This window comes from Triturus cristatus, chromosome 9 (assembly GCF_964204655.1).
Source record: "Triturus cristatus chromosome 9, aTriCri1.1, whole genome shotgun sequence".
Classification (NCBI taxonomy): Eukaryota; Metazoa; Chordata; class Amphibia; order Caudata; family Salamandridae; genus Triturus; species Triturus cristatus.
This window is the reverse complement of record NC_140592.1, coordinates 177,847,308-177,860,796: the sequence shown is the minus strand read 5'-3', so window position 1 is coordinate 177,860,796 and position 13,489 is coordinate 177,847,308. Positions and strand designations below refer to the sequence as shown.

At 53.3% G+C, this 13,489-nt stretch overlaps 1 long non-coding RNA gene across 1 annotated transcript in view; it reads left to right on the top strand.

Annotated features, from left to right (window-relative positions):
• Nucleotides 1–1,687: 1,687 nt before the first annotated feature.
• LOC146797594 (uncharacterized) overlaps nt 1,688–13,489 on the top strand; it is a 246,294-nt gene continuing 234,492 nt past the window's right edge. Inside the window, exon 1 of the long non-coding RNA XR_014969014.1 lies at nt 1,688–1,893. This is a non-coding gene — a long non-coding RNA (uncharacterized LOC146797594). The remainder of the gene's footprint in view (nt 1,894–13,489) is intronic.

The following is a 13,489-nucleotide window of genomic DNA, read 5'->3' as shown; positions in this document are numbered from 1 at the left end:
ACGCTTATCTCAATAGCGATAAAAATCCTCACGCTAACAGGCTAACGTGAGATTATCGCTGGAAACCCAGCGATAATCTCACGTTACCTTGTTGATAGGGACAGGCAAACTTAGCCATGATATCCTCCTTCCATAGGATATCATGGCTAAGTCTGAAAAATACCAGACGTAAAAAAGCAGCGTTAACCACGGTTAGCGCTGCTTTTTTTGTCTCTAACAGGGTTAGCGACATTCTTGATAATAGGAGAAATGTCGCTTAGCGACATTTCTCCTATTATTTTACTCTGGAACGCCCCCTTTGCATCTCATTAGAGATGCAAGGGGAAGCGTAGAGTAAAAGGGTGCTAACATGCGTGTTAGCACCCTGTTGTTGATAGGGCGCTAGTTTTATCTCTCCTTTTTTGGCTTTTAAAGCCAAAAAAGCAGAGATAAAGCCCTTGTTGATATGCCCCTTAATTGGCTCAATGTTTGCAGGGATAACAATCAGGGGTGTGATATCGCACACGGAAGAAACTTGTGATCAGGTGCAAGCAATATCTGCCTTCAATTTTGCTGTCCTTGAACAACTTGTAGAGAGGCCCACAGACGGAATTTTGTTGAATTGACAACAGGTTGGGGGGGGGGGGGGGGTCATCCAATCATGTAAACTCATGTAAATGAACATCAGCAAAGGGCCTGCATGATTTCCTCAGTTCAGGTCCATGGAATAAAGGTTGGGGGGCGTGGATGGGGGGTGGGGGCAGTAGGTGTACAAGAGGGTTTCTGTAACGCCAGCCTGGTGTCTGCCTCCTAAGTTGACTGCCATTTCATGAGGTCTTTTAACAAGGGGGGAAATTATGCAAACACTGGAGGAGCTGTTTGATAGGTGCATAGCTGCTCAAGCGAGTCATGCAAGTTCTACAAACAGCTTTGTATGTGCTACCGAGCCTGCTATAGACGAGAACTGCATTTAGCTTGAATTGCGCAGAAAAAACCTGTGACTTCTGTGGAGAACTGAAGAAGTGATGACTAAATTTCAGTGAGCACTGAACAAAGCTATTTCGGTACTGAAAAGAGTTTTGTAACACAGAGCCAGAGAGTTACTGCAGAAAGCAGCCTGAGTGACAATGAGAGCTAATTGAATGCTAGAGAGAGGTACATGAGTGGGGAAATGGACATTACAACAAAGACCTTAAGCACATGTGCCGTTTCCCTGCAAGCTGAAGAACGCTTGCCTGAACCACGCATATGCCATGCGTGGTTAAAGCAGTCAGCGTTCTAGCTTTATAAGCGGGCTGTGGGAGGAACAGTAAGGATCGCTGCAGGAAGGACTGGGATGCAGCAAGGTATATTTGGCTTGGGGCCGGGGGGAGGGGTAGGTTTTAAGGGAGGGGGCCAGGGGCGTAACAAACACCCCCGCAGCCCCCGCGGTGCGGGGGGGCCCCCACTGTTCAGTAAATGAAGGGGGCCCCCTCAGCTCTTGGTAGAGAGCTGTGAGAGAGAGGCTTGCTCTAAATCAAGCCTCTCTCTCTAACTAAAGCAGCCTGCACGGAGCTCCTGCGCTGACCCAGGACTGAAGAGAAACAATGTAACAAGTTACATTGTTTCTCTTCAGTCAGAGCCACCAGCCAGTCCCGAACAAGGATGGGGGTGGGGGCCCCAGAGAGAGCAGGAGGCAGCACAGCATTCCCCACAGGGCACTGCCTCTGAGAAGGGAGAGGACAAGGATGGGGGTGGGGGCCCCAGAGACAGCAGGAGGCAGCACAGAGGAGAGCTGACAGGGGAATGGATGGGGGTGGGGGCCCCAGAGACAGCATTCACCAGAGGGCACTGCTCCTCTGAGGCAGCACAGAGCTGACTTCAGCCAGCAAGTTTGCAGCTCCAGAAACAGGATCTGCTGGGACACATCAGAAGGTGAGAGTTAGAGCTATTGATGTTGTAATGGACTATGTATTTTACCTATGCGTTTTCTGTTTGGAGTGGAGGGAATGTGTGTGGTGTCAATTGGACATATATGGTTTGGATTGGAATTGTTGGTTGTGGAATTGTGTTGCGTGGATTGGATCTGTGTAGTGAAATAATGTGGCATGGTGTGCAGTGCAATTATGTGGTATTGAGTGGAGTGGGATTGTGTTTTCTTGGAGTGGGATTATCTGGAATGGTTTTTTGTGTTGTGGAGTGGTATGTAGTGGAGTTTCCTTATGTGGTGTGCTGTTAAATATTATAGCATGATGTGGAATTTGTGGTGTAGATTGGATGCATGTGGTGTGTTGTGCATTTGTGGTGTTAGTCTGAATTATGTAGTTTGTTGTGAATTATGTGGTGTGGAATGGAAATGTGTAGAGTTGAATTGTGTGACGTGGAAGTTGCGGTGTTGAGTGAAATTATGTTGAGTGGTATTATGAGGCATGGTGTGAAGTGTAGCTATGTGGAGTGTTGCTACGTGGCATAGACTGGATTTATGTGGAGTGTATTTATGCAGTATGGAGTAGAGCATAATTATGTGGAGGTTAATTATGTGGAGCTGAGTGGTATTATGTCGAGTGTTATTATGCTGTGTGATAAATTGTGTGGGGATGAATTGTGAAATTGTGTGACGTGTGGAATTATGTGGCATGGTGTGGTGTATAATTATGCGCAGTGGAATTATGCAACATGTTGCAGAGTTGTATTTTGTGGAGGGTAATTATGTGTTTTAGAGTTGAATGTAAATATGTTGTGTGGAGTGTAATTATGTGGTTGGGAGTGGTATTAAGTTGTGTGGAATGTGATTCTGTGATGTGGAATTATGTGGTATGGAGTGAAGTGGAATTATGTGTATTTTTGGGATTGTAATTATGTGGTATGGAATGTTGTAGGGTTAAATTATTTATAGTTGAATTGTGCAGTGTGGATTTATAAGCAGGGGCGTAACACGGGCCCCAGGGGCGTAACACAGGCCCCCACAGCTCCCGTGTTGCGGGGGGGCCCCAGCGCTCCAGAGGCCCCCTCAGCTGTGCCAGCAAGCACCACAAATCCGTGACTGTCTGGGATAGGTAATTAATGAATATAGGTAGGTTATGTAACTTACGCTTGCTCTAGACTTTTCTTTATAAATTAAATGGTAACATTTAAAAAATGGTAATGGCGCACATTGCGCAGCGTGCAGATGTCTCCGTCGCCGCGTCTGCGCGGTCTTACTCTTCACCCTTAGGGTGGGGCTGGTGACCAATTGTTATGCGCATTGCTGACTTGTGAAGCGAGGAGGCATCCCAGAGGCCAGAGTGGAGACAATTGAGAGGTAACGTGCGGCGGCAACTACCTGCCATAATTTAATTATTTCTCTGGCTAGCCTTGTTTGCCCTGTCTTCTGCGGCTCGCGCAGGTGAGTCTGTCTGTTCGCCCAGTCTATGCCACCACCCCCGCAGACAAGTGCACCCTACCCAAAATTAATTGTGACGACCACTTGTGTGCGTAAGGTCTCCAGTTTAGTGTGAAGGCATTTAGTAAAAGAAAGGCGCCTTTGGTACATGAAGGTTGTTTGGAAAATATGGGGGGGGGTTATGTTACACATTAAAGATTAAAAGTGCGTGTCATCAGTTTCACCTGCAATTTATATTGATTTGCGGATTTTACAGAAAACACAAAAACCGTTATTGAAGTTTGTGGGCGCAAGAAAATATACCCTTTACCTATGAATTTACACCTTAGTCTGTGACTTTGGGAGAAGTTTCCCGGTTTCGCCCGACTTTGTCAAGGCAAAGTGATACCCACTTCCCCCCAAAACTGACCCGATTTCTTGTCGCTGATTTCTAGTTGTCAAGTGATGTCGGTTCTGAAGGGGCAGGTCCAGCTGAACTGGACATCAGGGTGTGAGTGGGGCAGAGAGGGGGAGGATTGGGGCTGTGGTGGCAGTGGTGCTACATAAATTGCAGCTTGCAGATAAAATGGTTTCTAGCTGAAACAGTTAAAAGTTACTAAAATACAGCACAATGCATTGCTGCACAGTCGAATGCCCTTCGCTAAAATTGACGGGCCATCCTTCAGTTACTCTTTGTTGTTTGGTTTGGCTGAGACTGAGGTGAAACATTTGCCAGAACAGTCTTAAAAGGTGCAAAAATTACAAAAAATTAAGTATAAGTATCGCAAAATGTGCGGCATTAGACCGCATAATTTGCCTTTTCCTGCTGCATAATTGAGTACCTGCAGCATAATTCTCATGACACTGCATACCATGAACTTCCCCTCTGTTTACTGCTGTCGCAAAGAGCCACCAATCCTACCCCATTGATATGAAAGGAAAAAAATAACATTTACAGCCTTTCTATGTTACGAAGCATGTTCTACCAGAGGTTGCACGTGACTTTCGTGGAAACAGGCACCAGCGTGTGTAACTCTCTTCTCTTTCTGGACTTTTTTTTTCTAACACCAGCACAACCTACCTCACTTGCGAACTTTGAACTGTGGGGCGCTCCATGCACTTTCCCGTACTGAAGCCATCGTACTCCACTCAGTAGCAGTAAAAGGATCAATGTTTCTGGTCCATACATGGCTCCAAATCCCTGACTCTGTGGGTGTGACAAGATCACCCAGCATCCTGCCCCAAACACCTGCCAGCCCCACAGACCTCTCTAGGCAGAGAAACCTGCCAGCCCCACAGACCTCTCCGGCCACAGAAACCTGCCAGCCCCACAGACCTCTCTGGGCACAGAAACCTGCCAGCCCCACAGACCTCTCCGGGCACAGAAACCTGCCAGACTCACAGACCTCCCCAAGCAGAGCAACCAGCCAGCCCCACAGACCTCCCCAGGCACAGAGACCTGCCAGTCCCACAGACCTCTCCGGGCACAGAAACCTGCCAGCCCCACTGACCTCTCCAGGCACAGAAACCTGCCAGCGTCACAGACCTCCCCAAGCACAGAAACCTGCCAGTCCCACAGAACTCAAGCAGAGAAACATGCCAGTCCCACAGACCTCCCCAGGCAGAGAATCCTGGCAGTCCCACATACCTCTACAGGCATAGAATCCTGCCAGACCCACAAACCTCCCCGGGCAGAGAAACCTGCCAGCCCCACTGACCTCTCCAGGCACAGAATCTGCCATCCCCACAGACCACTCCAGGCAGAGAAACCAGCCAGCACCACAGACCTCCCCGGAGACAGAATCCATCCAGTCCCACAGAACTCCCCAGGCACAGAAACTTGCTAACCCCCACAGACCTCCCCTGGCACAGAAACCTGCCAGTCTCACAGACCTCCCCGGCATAGAAACCTGCCAGCCCCACAGACCTCCCCAAGCACAGAAACCAGCCAGTCCCACAGACCTAAACAGGCACAGAAACCTGCCATCCCCACAGACCTCCCCAGATAGAGAGCCCTGCCAGCCCCACAGACCTCTCCAGGCAGAGAATCCTGCCAGTCCCACAGACCTCCCCAGGCAGAGAAACCTGCCAGTCCCACAGACCTCTCTGGGCACAGAAACCAGCCCATCCCACTGACCTCCCCAAGCACAGAATCCTGCCAGTCCCACTGACCTCTTCAGGCAGAGAAACCTGTTAGCCCCACAGACCTCCCAGGGCACAGAAACCTGCCAGTCCCACTGACCTCCCCAGGCACAGAAACCTGTTAGCCCCACAGACCTCCCAGGGCACAGAAACCTGCCAGTCCCACAGACCTCCCCGGGCACAGAAACCTACCAGCCCCACAGACCTCACCAAGCAGAAAAACCTGCGAGCCCCACAGACATCCCCAAGCACAGACACCTGCCAGTCCCACAGACCTCCACAGGCACAGAATCTGCCAGCCCCACAGACCTCCCCCAGCACAGAAACCTGGCAGTCCCACAGACCTCCACAGGCACAGAATCTGCCAGCCCCACAGACCTCACCAAGCATAGAAACCTGCCAGCCCCACAGACCTCCCCAGGCACAGAAACCTGCAGCCCCACAGACCTCACCTAGCACAGAAACCTGCCAGCCCCACAGACCTCCCCAAGCACAGAATCCTGCCAGCCCCACAGACCTCCCCAGGCACAGAAACCTGCCAGTCCCACAGACCTCCCCAGGCAGAGAAACCTGCCAGTGCCATAGACCTCCCCATGCAAAAAAACCAGCCAGTCCCACAGACCTCCCCAGGCACAGAAACCTGTTAGCCCCACAGACCTCCCAGGGTACAGAAACCGGTCAGTCCCACAGACCTCCCCGGGCACAGAAACCTGCCAGCCCCAGTGACCTCCCCGAGCACAGAAACCTGCCAGTCCCACAGACCTCCCCAGGCACAGAATCTGCCATCTCCACAGACCACTCCAGGCAGAGAAACCTGCCAGCCCCACAGATCTTCCCAAGCACAGAATCTTGCCAGCCCCACAGACCTCCCCAGGCAGAGAAACCTGCCAGTCCCACAGACCTCCACAGGCAGAGAAACCTGCCAGCCACACAGACCTCCCCAGGCACAGAATCCTGCCAGTCCCACAGACCTCCCTAAGCACAGAAACCTGCCAGTTCCATTGACCTCCCCGGGCACAGAAACCTGCCAGCCCCACAGACCTCCCCGGGCACAGAAACCTGCCAGCCCCACAGACCTCCCCAAGCACAGAAACCTGCCAGTCCCACACACCTCCCCAGGCACAGAAACCTGCCAGCCCCACAGACCTCCCCAGGCAGAGAAACCTGTTAGACCCACAGACCTCCCCAGGCAGAGAAACCTGCTAGACCCACAGACCTCCCCAGGCAGAGAAACCTGCCAGTCCCACAGACCTCTCTGGGCACAGATACCTGCCAGTCCCACAAACCTCCCCGGGCACAGAAACATGCCAGTCTCACAGACCTCTCTGGGCACAGAAACCTGCCAGTCCCAAAGACCTCCCCAGGCAGAGAAACCTGCCAGTCCCCACAGACCTCCCCGGGCACAGAAACGAGCCAGTCACACTGACCTCCCCAAGCACAGAATCCTGCCAGTCCCACTGTCCTCTCCAGGCAGAGAAACCTGTTAGTCCCACAGACCTCCCAGGGCACAGAAACCTGCCAGTCCCACTGACCTCCCCAGGCACAGAAACCTGTTAGCCCCACAGACCTCCCAGGGCACAGAATCCTGCCAGTCCCACAGATCTCCCCGGGCACAGAAACCTACCAGCCCCACAGACCACACCAAGCAGAAAAACCTGCCAGCCCCACAGACATCCCCAAGCATTGACACCTGCCAGTCCCACAGACCTCCACAGGCACAGAATCTGCCAGCCCCACAGACCTCCCCCAGCACAGAAACCTGGCAGTCCCACAGACCTCCACAGGCACAGAATCTGCCAGCCCCACAGACCTCACCAAGCATAGAAACCTGCCAGCCCCACAGACCTCCCCAGGCACAGAAACCTGCAGCCCCACAGACCTCACCTAGCACAGAAACCTGCCAGCCCCACAGACCTCTCCAGGCAGAGAAAGCTGCCAGCCCCACAGAACTCCCCAAGCACAGAATCCTGCCAGCCCCACAGACCTCCCCAGGCAGAGAAACCTGCCAGTGCCATAGACCTCCCCATGCAAAAAAACCAGCCAGTCCCACAGACCTCCCCAGGCACAGAAACCTGTTAGCCCCACAGACCTCCCAGGGTACAGAAACCGGTCAGTCCCACAGACCTCCCCGGGCACAGAAACCTGCCAGCCCCAGTGACCTCCCCGAGCACAGAAACCTGCCAGTCCCACAGACCTCCCCAGGCACAGAATCTGCCATCTCCACAGACCACTCCAGGCAGAGAAACCTGCCAGCCCCACAGATCTTCCCAAGCACAGAATCTTGCCAGCCCCACAGACCTCCCCAGGCAGAGAAACCTGCCAGTCCCACAGACCTCCACAGGCAGAGAAACCTGCCAGCCACACAGACCTCCCCAGGCACAGAATCCTGCCAGTCCCACAGACCTCCCTAAGCACAGAAACCTGCCAGTTCCATTGACCTCCCCGGGCACAGAAACCTGCCAGCCCCACAGACCTCCCCAGGCAGAGAAACCTGCTAGACCCACAGACCTCCCCAGGCAGAGAAACCTGCCAGTCCCACAGACCTCTGCGGTGTTGAGTGAAATTATGTTGAGTGGTATTATGAGGCATGGTGTGAAGTGTAGCTATGTGGAGTGTTGCTACGTGGCATAGACTGGATTTATGTGGAGTGTATTTATGCAGTATGGAGTAGAGCATAATTATGTGGAGGTTAATTATGTGGAGCTGAGTGGTATTATGTCGAGTGTTATTATGCTGTGTGATAAATTGTGTGGGGATGAATTGTGAAATTGTGTGACGTGTGGAATTATGTGGCATGGTGTGGTGTATAATTATGCGCAGTGGAATTATGCAACATGTTGCAGAGTTGTATTTTGTGGAGGGTAATTATGTGTTTTAGAGTTGAATGTAAATATGTTGTGTGGAGTGTAATTATGTGGTTGGGAGTGGTATTAAGTTGTGTGGAATGTGATTCTGTGATGTGGAATTATGTGGTATGGAGTGAAGTGGAATTATGTGTATTTTTGGGATTGTAATTATGTGGTATGGAATGTTGTAGGGTTAAATTATTTATAGTTGAATTGTGCAGTGTGGATTTATAAGCAGGGGCGTAACACGGGCCCCAGGGGCGTAACACAGGCCCCCACAGCTCCCGTGTTGCGGGGGGGCCCCAGCGCTCCAGAGGCCCCCTCAGCTGTGCCAGCAAGCACCACAAATCCGTGACTGTCTGGGATAGGTAATTAATGAATATAGGTAGGTTATGTAACTTACGCTTGCTCTAGACTTTTCTTTATAAATTAAATGGTAACATTTAAAAAATGGTAATGGCGCACATTGCGCAGCGTGCAGATGTCTCCGTCGCCGCGTCTGCGCGGTCTTACTCTTCACCCTTAGGGTGGGGCTGGTGACCAATTGTTATGCGCATTGCTGACTTGTGAAGCGAGGAGGCATCCCAGAGGCCAGAGTGGAGACAATTGAGAGGTAACGTGCGGCGGCAACTACCTGCCATAATTTAATTATTTCTCTGGCTAGCCTTGTTTGCCCTGTCTTCTGCGGCTCGCGCAGGTGAGTCTGTCTGTTCGCCCAGTCTATGCCACCACCCCCGCAGACAAGTGCACCCTACCCAAAATTAATTGTGACGACCACTTGTGTGCGTAAGGTCTCCAGTTTAGTGTGAAGGCATTTAGTAAAAGAAAGGCGCCTTTGGTACATGAAGGTTGTTTGGAAAATATGGGGGGGGGTTATGTTACACATTAAAGATTAAAAGTGCGTGTCATCAGTTTCACCTGCAATTTATATTGATTTGCGGATTTTACAGAAAACACAAAAACCGTTATTGAAGTTTGTGGGCGCAAGAAAATATACCCTTTACCTATGAATTTACACCTTAGTCTGTGACTTTGGGAGAAGTTTCCCGGTTTCGCCCGACTTTGTCAAGGCAAAGTGATACCCACTTCCCCCCAAAACTGACCCGATTTCTTGTCGCTGATTTCTAGTTGTCAAGTGATGTCGGTTCTGAAGGGGCAGGTCCAGCTGAACTGGACATCAGGGTGTGAGTGGGGCAGAGAGGGGGAGGATTGGGGCTGTGGTGGCAGTGGTGCTACATAAATTGCAGCTTGCAGATAAAATGGTTTCTAGCTGAAACAGTTAAAAGTTACTAAAATACAGCACAATGCATTGCTGCACAGTCGAATGCCCTTCGCTAAAATTGACGGGCCATCCTTCAGTTACTCTTTGTTGTTTGGTTTGGCTGAGACTGAGGTGAAACATTTGCCAGAACAGTCTTAAAAGGTGCAAAAATTACAAAAAATTAAGTATAAGTATCGCAAAATGTGCGGCATTAGACCGCATAATTTGCCTTTTCCTGCTGCATAATTGAGTACCTGCAGCATAATTCTCATGACACTGCATACCATGAACTTCCCCTCTGTTTACTGCTGTCGCAAAGAGCCACCAATCCTACCCCATTGATATGAAAGGAAAAAAATAACATTTACAGCCTTTCTATGTTACGAAGCATGTTCTACCAGAGGTTGCACGTGACTTTCGTGGAAACAGGCACCAGCGTGTGTAACTCTCTTCTCTTTCTGGACTTTTTTTTTCTAACACCAGCACAACCTACCTCACTTGCGAACTTTGAACTGTGGGGCGCTCCATGCACTTTCCCGTACTGAAGCCATCGTACTCCACTCAGTAGCAGTAAAAGGATCAATGTTTCTGGTCCATACATGGCTCCAAATCCCTGACTCTGTGGGTGTGACAAGATCACCCAGCATCCTGCCCCAAACACCTGCCAGCCCCACAGACCTCTCTAGGCAGAGAAACCTGCCAGCCCCACAGACCTCTCCGGCCACAGAAACCTGCCAGCCCCACAGACCTCTCTGGGCACAGAAACCTGCCAGCCCCACAGACCTCTCCGGGCACAGAAACCTGCCAGACTCACAGACCTCCCCAAGCAGAGCAACCAGCCAGCCCCACAGACCTCCCCAGGCACAGAGACCTGCCAGTCCCACAGACCTCTCCGGGCACAGAAACCTGCCAGCCCCACTGACCTCTCCAGGCACAGAAACCTGCCAGCGTCACAGACCTCCCCAAGCACAGAAACCTGCCAGTCCCACAGAACTCAAGCAGAGAAACATGCCAGTCCCACAGACCTCCCCAGGCAGAGAATCCTGGCAGTCCCACATACCTCTACAGGCATAGAATCCTGCCAGACCCACAAACCTCCCCGGGCAGAGAAACCTGCCAGCCCCACTGACCTCTCCAGGCACAGAATCTGCCATCCCCACAGACCACTCCAGGCAGAGAAACCAGCCAGCACCACAGACCTCCCCGGAGACAGAATCCATCCAGTCCCACAGAACTCCCCAGGCACAGAAACTTGCTAACCCCCACAGACCTCCCCTGGCACAGAAACCTGCCAGTCTCACAGACCTCCCCGGCATAGAAACCTGCCAGCCCCACAGACCTCCCCAAGCACAGAAACCAGCCAGTCCCACAGACCTAAACAGGCACAGAAACCTGCCATCCCCACAGACCTCCCCAGATAGAGAGCCCTGCCAGCCCCACAGACCTCTCCAGGCAGAGAATCCTGCCAGTCCCACAGACCTCCCCAGGCAGAGAAACCTGCCAGTCCCACAGACCTCTCTGGGCACAGAAACCAGCCCATCCCACTGACCTCCCCAAGCACAGAATCCTGCCAGTCCCACTGACCTCTTCAGGCAGAGAAACCTGTTAGCCCCACAGACCTCCCAGGGCACAGAAACCTGCCAGTCCCACTGACCTCCCCAGGCACAGAAACCTGTTAGCCCCACAGACCTCCCAGGGCACAGAAACCTGCCAGTCCCACAGACCTCCCCGGGCACAGAAACCTACCAGCCCCACAGACCTCACCAAGCAGAAAAACCTGCGAGCCCCACAGACATCCCCAAGCACAGACACCTGCCAGTCCCACAGACCTCCACAGGCACAGAATCTGCCAGCCCCACAGACCTCCCCCAGCACAGAAACCTGGCAGTCCCACAGACCTCCACAGGCACAGAATCTGCCAGCCCCACAGACCTCACCAAGCATAGAAACCTGCCAGCCCCACAGACCTCCCCAGGCACAGAAACCTGCAGCCCCACAGACCTCACCTAGCACAGAAACCTGCCAGCCCCACAGACCTCCCCAAGCACAGAATCCTGCCAGCCCCACAGACCTCCCCAGGCACAGAAACCTGCCAGTCCCACAGACCTCCCCAGGCAGAGAAACCTGCCAGTGCCATAGACCTCCCCATGCAAAAAAACCAGCCAGTCCCACAGACCTCCCCAGGCACAGAAACCTGTTAGCCCCACAGACCTCCCAGGGTACAGAAACCGGTCAGTCCCACAGACCTCCCCGGGCACAGAAACCTGCCAGCCCCAGTGACCTCCCCGAGCACAGAAACCTGCCAGTCCCACAGACCTCCCCAGGCACAGAATCTGCCATCTCCACAGACCACTCCAGGCAGAGAAACCTGCCAGCCCCACAGATCTTCCCAAGCACAGAATCTTGCCAGCCCCACAGACCTCCCCAGGCAGAGAAACCTGCCAGTCCCACAGACCTCCACAGGCAGAGAAACCTGCCAGCCACACAGACCTCCCCAGGCACAGAATCCTGCCAGTCCCACAGACCTCCCTAAGCACAGAAACCTGCCAGTTCCATTGACCTCCCCGGGCACAGAAACCTGCCAGCCCCACAGACCTCCCCGGGCACAGAAACCTGCCAGCCCCACAGACCTCCCCAAGCACAGAAACCTGCCAGTCCCACACACCTCCCCAGGCACAGAAACCTGCCAGCCCCACAGACCTCCCCAGGCAGAGAAACCTGCTAGACCCACAGACCTCCCCAGGCAGAGAAACCTGCCAGTCCCACAGACCTCTCTGGGCACAGATACCTGCCAGTCCCACAAACCTCCCCGGGCACAGAAACATGCCAGTCTCACAGACCTCTCTGGGCACAGAAACCTGCCAGTCCCAAAGACCTCCCCAGGCAGAGAAACCTGCCAGTCCCCACAGACCTCCCCGGGCACAGAAACGAGCCAGTCACACTGACCTCCCCAAGCACAGAATCCTGCCAGTCCCACTGTCCTCTCCAGGCAGAGAAACCTGTTAGTCCCACAGACCTCCCAGGGCACAGAAACCTGCCAGTCCCACTGACCTCCCCAGGCACAGAAACCTGTTAGCCCCACAGACCTCCCAGGGCACAGAATCCTGCCAGTCCCACAGATCTCCCCGGGCACAGAAACCTACCAGCCCCACAGACCACACCAAGCAGAAAAACCTGCCAGCCCCACAGACATCCCCAAGCATTGACACCTGCCAGTCCCACAGACCTCCACAGGCACAGAATCTGCCAGCCCCACAGACCTCCCCCAGCACAGAAACCTGGCAGTCCCACAGACCTCCACAGGCACAGAATCTGCCAGCCCCACAGACCTCACCAAGCATAGAAACCTGCCAGCCCCACAGACCTCCCCAGGCACAGAAACCTGCAGCCCCACAGACCTCACCTAGCACAGAAACCTGCCAGCCCCACAGACCTCTCCAGGCAGAGAAAGCTGCCAGCCCCACAGAACTCCCCAAGCACAGAATCCTGCCAGCCCCACAGACCTCCCCAGGCAGAGAAACCTGCCAGTGCCATAGACCTCCCCATGCAAAAAAACCAGCCAGTCCCACAGACCTCCCCAGGCACAGAAACCTGTTAGCCCCACAGACCTCCCAGGGTACAGAAACCGGTCAGTCCCACAGACCTCCCCGGGCACAGAAACCTGCCAGCCCCAGTGACCTCCCCGAGCACAGAAACCTGCCAGTCCCACAGACCTCCCCAGGCACAGAATCTGCCATCTCCACAGACCACTCCAGGCAGAGAAACCTGCCAGCCCCACAGATCTTCCCAAGCACAGAATCTTGCCAGCCCCACAGACCTCCCCAGGCAGAGAAACCTGCCAGTCCCACAGACCTCCACAGGCAGAGAAACCTGCCAGCCACACAGACCTCCCCAGGCACAGAATCCTGCCAGTCCCACAGA